Source organism: Ranitomeya variabilis, chromosome 1 (assembly GCF_051348905.1).
Source record: "Ranitomeya variabilis isolate aRanVar5 chromosome 1, aRanVar5.hap1, whole genome shotgun sequence".
Taxonomy (NCBI): Eukaryota; Metazoa; Chordata; class Amphibia; order Anura; family Dendrobatidae; genus Ranitomeya; species Ranitomeya variabilis.
Window position 1 is genome coordinate 620,204,786 of NC_135232.1, and position 12,373 is coordinate 620,217,158.

Below are 12,373 nucleotides of genomic sequence, written 5' to 3' on the forward strand. Positions count from 1 at the left end.
ACCAGCAGCAGTTTCCATATTGAGACACCCATCACTTGGGTGTCCCAATATGGCGGTCAGTGAACTTCCTCCGCTTGGAATTCTGGGATACAGTGACAGGAAATGAAAACATTACAAGGCAATTATATAAATAGATTTGTAGACACCTGCACAGTAAACGCTATTTATGAGGTGCACATATATGAAGTAATGAACAGTAGTCTTCTGAGAGTGCAGAAAATTGGAGTGCTAAAATAGGATACAAATGAGTCAATAAATTAGTAACTCTGGACACTAGGGTTTTGTCTCTGGTGACCCCTGCTAAGGCATACAGAGGGTGTGTGATGAATTAAATATAGTGAATGAACACCTGATAGGGGGAACCAGAGACAAAAAATGCACACCATGGCTGAAGGAAAAATGTTAATAGATCAATCATAAGCATACAATAGGGAGCCAGGGAGATTAATAAATACACAGAGATACACAGAGTGCGAGAGGACCTAGTGTAACCCTTTGATGTGTGTTTCAATGTCTTTCTTCCTCAGGATGTCTTCTCTTTAGTCGATACCATGTAGATATATGTCAGGAAGAAGAACCCGAGTGACAGATTTCGGGTCCCGCCCTGCTAATACCGTCTAGGAACCTTCATAAATAAGAAAGCTTTGAGGTTGTAACAATAAAAAATAAACAAGTAAAAATACCAGCCGAAATGCGTTGTACTGTATTTTAAAAATATTTACAAATATTTTTTTATTTTTTCTTGAGAAAAAATTAACTTTTAGCAATAGCTTTTCACTGGAAGTGGATGTATTCTAAAAATCCTTATGTGATTAACACCACATTCACTTGGAGTTTCTTTTCCCTTAGAATTCACCACCTATGTAGATCTGAAGCAGGATCAACACATAGTTCTCCAAAGTGAGCTGCACACTTAAATTTTCTAAGATGGTAGTCCATTACAACAAGGTCAAACAGCAGACATTGGGGACAACAAAGCTACAGACCAGCAGAGGGTGAAAATGACTCTCCACTGACCAGGATGACCATCATCTTATTCGAATGTCACTCAGCAACCGCAGGATGACATCAAGTGACCTACAAAAGGAATGGCAAATGGCAGCTGGGGTGAAGTGCATGTCAAGAACAGTTCATAGCAGGCTCCTAGAGGCAGGGCTCAAATCATGTAAAGCTAGAAAAAAGCCTTTCATCAAAGAGAAGCAAAGGAGAGCCAGGCTAAAGTTTTCCAAAGACCATAAGGATTGGACCATAGAGGACTGGAGTAAGGTAATCTTCTCTGATGAGTCCAATTTTCAGCTTTGGCCAAGACCTGGAAAGGCGTATAATCCACAGTTTATTGCACTCACTGTGAAATTTGGTGGAGGATCAGAGATGATCTAGGGATGCTTCAGCAAGGCTGAAATTGGGCAGGTTAATCTTTGCAAAGAATGTATTAACCACGCCGCATGCAAGGTTATCCTGGAAAAAACAGTTGACTCCTTCTGCTCAGGCAATGTTCCCCAACTCTGAGGACTGTTTTTTCCAGCAGGACAATATGTCATGCCACACAGCAAGGTCAATCAATGTGTGGATGAAGGACCACCCCATTAAATCCCTGTCATGGCCAGACCAATCTCCAGACCTGAACCCCACTAAAAACCCCTGGAATCTAACCAATCTAATCAATCTAAACAATGCGGATGCCACTGCTGCTTTATATAACACCACAATAGCTGTAGCTCTAGAATCGGTTGCCTCTCTCACACATAACAAAGCTCGCAAAACCAACAGACAGCCCTGGCACACCAGCCTGACCAAAGAGCTGAGACACACTCGCTGCAGCAAAACAAAAGTACTTCTCATCTCTCATATCCTCCCTATCTCACAAACCTAATCAGTTATTCAACACTTTCAATTCTGTCCTCTGTCCCCCAGCACCCCCTCCCTCTCTATTCATCTCAGCCAAAGTCTTTGCCTCATTTTTCAAGCAGAAGATTGATAACATCAGAGACAGTTTTGGTCGACAATTCCCAGAGCTCTTTCTCCCAACTGCTCAGCCCTTCTTCTCCAAAACCAACTTCTCCACCATTGTAGAATATTGACTCTCCACTCTAATCTCAAGATTACATCTCACCACCTGTGCACTTTACCCGATCCCATCCCACTTCATCCCAAACCTCACCACAGTCTTCATCCCAACCCTAACCCATGTTTACAAGCTATCACTAACAACTGGTGTTTTCCCCTCAAGCTTAAAACATGCCCCAATTACACCTATGCTCAAAAAGCCCTCTCTTAACTAATCCTCTGCATCTACCTATCGCCCCATATCACCTCTCCCCTAGGCCTCAAAACTATTGGAACAACACGTCAAGCTTGAACTGTCCTCCCACCTCTCTTCCTGCTCCCTCTTCGACCGCTTTCAATATGGCTTCCGGCCACATCACTCCACTAAAACTGCCCTAACTAAAGTCACCAATGACCTATTAACTGCCAAAGCCAAGTGACACTACTCTGTCCTCCTCTTCCTAGACCTGTCATCTGCCTTTGACACAGTGGATCATTCCCTACTATTACAGACCCTCTCATGTTTTGGCATCACTGACTTGGCCCTATCTTGGATTTTGTCATACCTAACAGACCAGACATTCAGCGTCTCCCACTCACACACCACCTCCTCACCTCGAACCCTATCTGTTGAAGTCCCGCAAGGTTCAGTCCTAGGGCCTCTGCTCTTCTTCATCTATACATTTGGCCTCGGACAGCTCATAGAGTCCTATGGCTTTCAGTATCATCTTTATGCCGACGACACACAGATCTACATCTCTGGATCAGATATCACCTCCCTACTAACCAGAATCCCACAATGTCTGTCTGCTATTTCATCCTTCTTTTCCCCTAGATTTCTAAAACTTAATACGGAAAAAACAGAATTAATAATCTTTCCCCTATCTCACTAGACTTCTTCAACAGACCTATCCATTAAAGTAAATAGCTGCTCACTTTCCCCAGTCATACAAGCTCACTGACTTGGAGTAATCCTTGACACTGATCTCTCCTTCAAACCACATATCCAAGCCCTTTCCACTACCTGCAGACTTCAACTCAAAATGTTTCTTGGATCCGTACATGCCTAAACCAAGAATCTGCAAAAACCCTAGTCCATGCCCTCATCATCTCCTGCCTCGACTACTGCAACCTCCTGCTCTGTGTCCTCCCCTCTAACACTGTTGCACCCCTCCAATCTATTCTAAACTCTGCTGCCTGACTAATCTACCTGATCCCCTGCTATTCCCCAGCCTCTCTCCTCTATCAAACCCTGCACTGGCTCCCTATTACCCAACGGCTCCAGTTCAAAACCCTAACCATGACATAGAGAGCCATCCGCAATCTGTGTCCTCCATACATCTGGGACCTTGTCTCCCGGTACTTACCTGCACGCAACCTCCGATCCTCACAAGATCTCCTTCTATACTCCCCTCCTATCTCCTCTTCCCACAATCGCATACAAGATTTCTCCAGCGCATCCCCCATACTCTGGAACTCTCTAATCAAACACATCAGACTCTCGCCGACTGTGGAAACCTTCAAAAAGGACCTGAAGACCTACTAACAAGCCTACAACCTGCAGTAACCACTGATAAACCAAACCGCTGCATGACCAGCTCTACCCTCGCCAACTGTATTCTCACCCATCCCTTGTAGAGTGTGAGCCCTCATGAGCAGGGTCTTCTCTCCTTAAGTACCAGTTGTGACTTGATTTGATTAAGATTATTGTACTTGTTTTTATTATGCATACCCCTCCTCACATGTAAAGCGCCATGGAATGAATGGCGCTATAATAATAATAATTTACTGTATATGTACTGACTGAATGCACAGTGGATGATATTAAATGGGATGTCCAGGCACAATATGAGATGAGACTCCCGGCACCCAACCAGTTAGCGACTATTTGGTCTATCGGATGTCAGATGTAGCACTGAAAGGTGATACAAACAGCAGACAATTCCAACGAAAAGAATATGAGCTCTAGTGCAATGCCCAGTAATGGCAGCACTGTAACTAGTATTGAGCAAAATGGAGGAAATTCATCAATACTCTCTAAAGGCTTGTTCAGAACTTGCATTATTGCCGTGTTTTTTTCCTGTTCTTTTTTAACAAGGAAAGAACGAAGGGCTTTTCAGTACTAGTGATACCAATTAAATTTAAAAATTTCTAAAATCTCAGAAAAATGGTGCATTTTTTTTTCTAAAATCTCAGAAAAATGGTGCATTTTTTTTTCTTTCCATATTTCAAGTTGGGATGTGTACAGTATTTTCAAATCTGCCACATTTCAATTCCTTCAGCGTTTTTCCAGGGTTTTTTTAACATTGAAGTAAATGGGAAAACAATGCAAGTAAAAACATATAAAAACGCAAGTAAAAACATAGCATTTTTTTAGGTATTTATTCCAAGCTTACTTCAGAACATAGAGGGAAGGCTAGAGATGAAAATAAAGATGGATATTCAATGATAGTGTCCAGAAGCTACTTCTCATCAAGGAAACATCTAGAATTTCTTGCTTGCAGAATAAATCTCAGGCACGTTCCCACCTAATGTTAAGTAATTTCATCATTTTCATCAATTTTTCCTTTCCTGATTTCAGATGAGCTAAATGTAACCTCAAGAACATCTTCTATTCATTCTGTAGGTGGCAAAGCTTGGAGTTGGTAATTAAGGTGCGACACCAGCTAGAACAATGGGGTACTCAGAACCCGGTCGGAGGGTTCTTAAAGGAGTGGTCACAGCTGCAGTGACCGGTTCCATGGCCCTGGGTGTGCATTTAAAAGGGGTGGATGATGGAAACGAATAAAGTTTATAAAGAAAAAGGGGATTATTCGTGATGCCACCAGTGGTACTCGGCCAGGGATGGCCAAAGCTGCTTAAAGGGACCGCTTGGGACGATGGTGACGCAGCTAGAATAGTTCTGCTCTCCACAGGTGGAGCGGGGCCCCAGGGCTACCAGAACAGTTTATGAGGGATGGTGGACGTTGGAGTGCAGGAATGAGGGTGCAGGAATAACTAGAGTACTCAAGGGTTGCAGTTTCCTTTACCATTAAATCCTAGGTTGCAGGTACAGTCCCTGATACAAATCACAGCTCTTGATAATAATAATAATAATAATTTTATTTATATAGCGCCAACATATTCCGCAGCGCTTTACAACTTATAGAGGGGACTTATACAGACAACAGACATTACAGCATAACAGAAATCACAGTTCAAAACAGATACCAGGAGGAATGAGGGCCCTGCTGCTCGCAAGCTTACAATCTATGAGGAAAAGGGGAGACACAAGAGGTGGATGGTAACAATTGCTTTAGTTATTTGGACCAGCCATAGTGTAAGGCTCGGGTGTTCATGTAAAGCTGCATGAACCAGTTAACTGCCTAAGTATGTAACAGTACAGACAGAGAGGCTATTAACTGCATAAAGTGTATGAGAACATGATGGAGGAACGTGATTATGTTGTTGTTTTTTATTAATAGGCCACACAGGGATAATTAGGTTAATGCGTTGAGGCGGTAGGCCAATCTGAACAAATGAGTTTTTAGTGCACGCTTAAAACTGTGGGGATTGGGGATTAATTGTATTAACCTAGGTAGTGCATTCCAAAGAATCGGCGCCGCACGTGTAAAGTCTTGGAGACGGGAGTGGGAGGTTCTGATTATTGAGGATGCTAACCTGAGGTCATTAGCAGAGCGGAGGGCATGGGTAGGTTGGTAGACTGAGACCAGAGAGGAGATGTAGGGTGGTGCTGAGCCATGGAGTGCTTTGTGGATGAGGGTAGTAGTTTTGTACTGGATTCTGGATTGGATGGGTAGCCAGTGTAATGACTGGCACAAATGATGGAGATCCGGGCAGCCTGGAAGCAATTCAGGATCCTCCTAGCCAGGTGGGGTTGGTGGCCTCCCTGCTGCGCTGTTCTCTGGGTGCTTGGTGCTTTTAGTTCTCCTCAAGTCGCTCTCTCAGTCTGTCCACTAAATGAAACACTAGCCACATGGCAGGCAGCTTGAGCCTGTTCCAGGTGTCACTCCCTCGTGGTGACTCTGGGCTCTTGAATGCTGCTGTGCCTTCGGGTGTCCAATGGGGCCACGAGACCTGCAATCTCCTGTCCTCCAGATTTGGTTGCAGGACCTGCAGTTCCCACACAACCATGGACTCCAGTGTCCAATCTTCGGCACTCAGTTCTGGGGTGAGCTCAGTCGCAACTCCTATCCCACAGATTTTCCTCACTTGCCTCTTCCTCCTTCAATGTCTGCTCCCTCACACACACTAACTAACCCCACCACCAGACCAGAACTTATAGGGAAGTTCCCCTGAAAACCAGCTTAGAGCTCCCCCTTCTGGTCTGGAATAAGGAAAGGTGTTGCATGATGACTGTATTGCCTGCTAAGGGGATCCCTCTTGCTTCCAGGCATGGCATCACCTCCCTGAGGAAGGCAATGCCACTGTGGCATCCAGACTCCTGGGGTGCCACAAAGGTTGTTCTCATCAGCATGCTCTTGTGTGTTGCATAGATTTACGTTATTCTCAGATTAGTAACCAGAGGAAATGTGACCTTGATAATGGTTTTGTCTTAAACACAATGGGTGCCTTCCTTATTGAGGACATTGACATTGATCAATTTTATGCCTAGCTTTTCACCTTCGTACTACTGTATCATGCCCTCCATGCTACTGCTGCTTCTCTACATGTGCTATATATTCACAGGAATCCCTCATCTCTATGCACTGTGCATGGGAGACATCATAGCAACTAATCTCTATCCACTAGCTCAGAGACAACTGAAAATTAGAGGTGGTGCATAGAGAGAGAAAAATGTGTAAAACATGCAGACTAGAAGCCATACACTCCCTGACAGAAGTTGTGTCGCTTATCCATGTTATGTAAATAAAAGTCTATAACTTGACGTTAAATTCATCCATTGATTGTATAAATTATTCTTTTGAAAGCTTAAACCCTCTGAAATGTGGTTTAGGTTAAGAAAATAAATTGTCATCAATGCAGAAATGTTGATCAGTTAATAGACACAGAATAGTCAGATTTTGGAAAGACAAAGGTTTTGTCGCCTGGTCATCCTAGTTTACATCCTCACCTGTACTCAGTAAATGATCGGTTAATTAGTGTGTGTATATAAAGAAACCCAGCACCCCAGACCTTCACTTGAACTGCAACTTGAGCTCTGACAACATGCCAAAAATCCACCCTGTGACCAAAGCCTGGATTATCAAGAGGCTGAAGACCAGATCCACTGCAGAGGTGGCTGGCACCTTTAACATGTCTCAGCATCAAGTACAAAAAATTAAAAAAAGATTTGAAGAGATTGGAGATGTGTTTGACAAGCCCAGGTCCAGCAGACCCCTCAAAACAAATGCTCAGGAGGAACATTTGTTGGTTAGAAAATCCAAAGAAAGCCCCTCTTCCACTACAGCAGAGCTCCAACAGGCCTGGTCACCTCAAGTCCCTGTGTCAACTAGAACAGTTTGCAGGATTCTGTCTCAATATGGCCTCCATGGTCGAATCAGTGATCAGAAGCCAGCACTAAACAAAAGGCAAATAAAAAAAGTGTGTCATTTGCAAAGTCCCACAGTCTGCTAAATGGATGGACGCTGGAAAAGTGGCAGAAGGTGGATTTCTCTGATGAATCTTCAGTAGAATTACACCACAGCCTCCGCAAATACTGCAGGAGACCTACTGGAGCCCGTATGGATCCAAAATACACCCAGAAAACAGTTAAATTTGGTGGTGGAAAGATCATGGTCTGGGGTTACATTCAGTATGGGGTTGTGCAAAACATTTGCAAGGTGGAAGGCAATGTCAATAGCCTAAAATATCAAGAAGTATTAGCTACCTCTTATTTCAAATCATAAAAGGGGTCAAATTCTGCAACAGGATGGTGCTCCATCTCATACATCCATCTCTACAACAAAGTTCCTCCAGGCAAAAAAGATCAAGGTGCTCAAGGACAGGCTAGCCCAATCACCAGACATGAACATCATTGAGTATGTTTGGGGTAGGATGAAAGAGGAAGCTTGGAATGCCAAACCAAAGAATCTAGATGAACTCTGGGAGGCATGTAAGACTGCATTCTTTGCTATTCCTGATGATTTCATTAACAAATTGTATGAATCATTGTTGAACCGCATGGATGCAGTCCTTCAAGCTCATGGAAGTCACACAAAATATTAAATGTGACTCTAATAGCACCACAACTTCATTCACCAATGTTATGCAACATATATTTGCATTTTAAGTTAATTATTTGATTGAATATCACATTACTTTCTGTGGGCGACAAAACTTTTGTCTTGCCAAAATCTGACCATTCTGTGTCCATTAACTGATCAATATTTCTGCATTGATGCCAATTTATTTTCTTAACCTAAACAACATTTCGGAGGGTTTCAGCTTTCAAAAGAATAATTTATACAACCAATGGATGAATTTAACGTCAGATTATAAGCTTTTATTTACATGGATAAGTGACATAACTTCTGTCAGGGATTGTATAAAAAATGGATTAACCTAGGGTACCTTCCTTACAGAGGAGCAGTCAGCAGAATATTTGATCCCTATGTGTTTACTTTTATGCTTACTTATGTAGCTCCATTACATTGCACAGCATTTTACAGATATTGTCATCTCTGTCCCACAATCTAAATTCTCTATCAGTATGTTTTTTGAGTGTGGGAGGAAACACACGCAATCATGGGGAGAACATACAAACTCCTCTCAGATGTTTAACAGTGCTAAACACTGAGCCATTGCTCTGTCCACAACCCTTAACTGAAGGTTTGAGGATAGCATAAGAGTAGTGGTACTCTCTATGCTATTCTTGCTGTCATTTTTTCTGTGGTATGCCAAGAAAGAAAATGAAATCTGACTTAAGTGTGTATTATAAACATAATATAAAAGCATTTTTCATGGTTTTACGTGGATTGGATGAACGCTAAGGAGAAGACCTGCAGACTGCTAATTTACGCTGGTGATGTTTCACATCTCTTCTGGGATCTACTCTTACGATGTCTGCATCTGTCACCATTAGTGTTGAGCATTCTGATACTGCAAATATCGCTGTATCGGAATTCCGATACCGAGTTCCGATATTTTTGTGATATCGGAAATCGAAATCGGAAGTTCCCAGTGTATGGTTCCCAGGGTCTGGAGGAGAGGAGACTCTCCTTCAGGCCCTGGGATCCATATTCATGTAAAAAATAAGGAATAAAAATAAAAAATATGGATATACTCACCCCTCCGGCGGACCCTGGACCTTAGCGGTGTAACCGGCAGCCTCCGTTCCTCAGAATGCAGTGAGTGTACAGGACCTGCGATGACGTCGCGGTCTTGTGATTGGTCGCGTGACCGCTCATGTGACTGCTCACGTGACCGCGACGTCATCGAAGGTCCTTCACTCACTGCATTCTTAGGAACGGAGGCTGCCGGTTACACCGCTAAGGTCCAGGGTCCGCCGGAGGGGTGAGTATATCCATATTTTTTATTTTTATTCTTTATTTTTTACATGAATATGGATCCCAGGGCCTGAAGGAGAGTTTCCTCTCCTTCAGACCCTGGGAACCATCCAGGATACCTTCCGATATTTGTGTCCCATTGACTTGTATTGGTATCGGGTATCGGTATCGGCGATATCCGATATTTTTTGGATATCGGCCGTTCCAATCCGATACCGATACTTTCAAATATCGGACGGTATCGCTCAACACTCGTCACCATTCTTTCTGCAGGCGGCACTGAAAATGTTGGGATCAGAAGCTCTGGCTCTGTCCAGCCACTGAGACTAGGGTGGCTGGGACCTGTAGTGTAGTACAGGCTGGCAGAATGAGCATGTGTGCTTTCCAGCTGGAGTAATCAACTCTTTGCTTTGGCCAATGGGACAGCAACACACCTTACTAATACTACAAGCTTAGTGCTGGGAGATGCCAGCATTAGTTAATCTACTATAGTTCAAATTCTGTGCTATCTTTTGCTGCTTAGCTTAGTTATATTCCTATTTTCTGATAGCAGACCATTTCCCTACCATTCTTTTGCCCTTTTGTGCCTTGACTGACCTCCTGGTTCTGACCCAACTACCTACTCTTGCCAGTCTGCACCATCCAGCAGCAGTTGACTCTGTGACCCCCACCCAGGGGCCTCTGTGTAAGTTTAGATAATTGTACTGATGTTAAAGAGTAAAGGCCAGGGTAACCAATGGGATATGGTGAACAGCGTGATTTCCACCAAGCCTGCTCATGGTAGCCAATTTAGAGCTGCCAGGCGACCACTGACAGGCCCATGTTATACAATGTTTTAGCAGATTTCACCCATTTCAATGTAGTAAATGAAAACTGATGCAAATATTATCCACTCAGCTTGAACAGTTCCCTGTCTATCCACAAGTGCAGAAGAAAAACTAACATCTTTATCTACTCAGCCCAAATCTGACTGCTCAGATCTGTACTGGTTTGTGAGAGTTGCTAGGGATGTCTGCAGAAACCTTTTTTAATTGACATATTTATGTGTGCTATGGAAAGTTTATACTGGCAAAAATGAATTTCCTCTGTGTAATATAAAAGCTTGCAATAAGGAAATGTATCCAATAAAGCATTTAGTAGTCAATGAGATAAAAAAAGGATGCAATTTGTGGCATTATGTCCCTTAACAATTGACTTATAATGGCAGCATTCCAGTAAAGTGTGATGAATATAAAGATTTCTCTTGTCCATACATGCCTTAATTTCAACCCTAACTTGAGGGCTTAAGTGAAACTCACCCTTTTAATTAGGGAACAACCTAATATAAATGTATTCCAGATATGTGGGTAAAGGGCATACTACTGTACACTTCTCATGTTCTCTATTGTGGGCCAGTCTGAGCCTGGAAAGAACTTAGCATATCTGTCATGCTTTGGGATCCGATGGTCCTGTACTCTTCTATTGGCGGCTCTGTCCGCTGAGTCACATCAGGTTTCTGTCGCTGTCCAGATGCTGATTGATTATCTTTTGCCTTTTCAGACAGCAGGTATTTTTCATTTGATATCGAGCCTGGCCTATCCCACTGCAGGTGCTACTATTTACACCCACCCCTTGCTGGTGTTCTATGCTGGTGATAGTCTTTAGTGGATCCTGCTTGGAGTTCTGCTCCTACTTCGGAGTATCTAGGCCAGTCAGATATTGTACTGCTGGAGTTTCTTTCTTAATCTGCAGTCTCTTTCGATTCCTTAGGAGGTACGTGATACACTCAACAGCCTTTTAGGGAGTCATGTCCAAGTTGTTTTCTCTAGTTTTTACCTTCAGGGTTTATCCAGGTAGAGCTAAAGCTGCCAGGGCCTGCGTTACTGGATACTATGATGGTACAGAAACCAGGTGGGGTTTGTGCAGTTTTTTAATAGTTAGATCCTTTAACCTCATCTTTACTACTACGTATGCATAACAATATCACTGATGTCCACCAAAACTGAAAATTAGCACAGTAAAATGCCTATTAATTAATCAGTCTGAGAATGGCTAGTATGGTGCAAAAAAAACCCACATCTGTGAAGAGACCATCCGTCAAAATTCATGCATAAGTTAAATATCTCAATAAGCAACCAATGTTCAAGTGGTGTAAAATCAAACTTTGAATAAACAACCAAAAATAGATATTTCACAAGACAGGACAAGAAAATGATACAAAGGTACCTTAACTAACATTGTGACAGTAATGCATTAATCCTAGACCTCTGTATAGAAACTAGAATCGTAGGGATAGGTCGTCAATGCTACAGTAGTGGACAACCTCTTTAAATCTAGGATATGGAAAGCTCGTTAGCTCAAAATAATTTTACTTTACTGTATATATTATTTGTCTATGCAGAGAATTTGAAGTCATGATTTTCAGACCAGATGTCTGATTATGTATTACTCTACGTGACACCAAAGAACAATGAGGTGCTGTTTTACGGTTGAGCTTCTACGTAGAGAATCATGCTGATGTTCTACAAAGTGGTATATCATAATGACAAGTTCTCTTTAAGCAAAAAAAAAAAAATCATCCTTTAATTAAGTTTCTTGCACTTTTAAGAAGCCATTACAGTACTAATATTGTGTTAAGACTCAGTAAATTCCATTAATATCCATTTAGCAGCATGATGCTGTCACAGCTCAGAAAATGAGACCTTTCCAATTTGCTTGCTCTGAATTCATTTTTTTCTGATTTGCAATATAAAGTGTTTGTGAATCATTTATTTAAAAAAATGGATCTTATGCAATAAAAATAACATATGTAACAGGTTTTCAGATAAGAAAATATGCTCCAGACAGCTACAATTTCTACTCACGTTATACAGTTGAAATGTAATGAAGGGTTTGCAAAC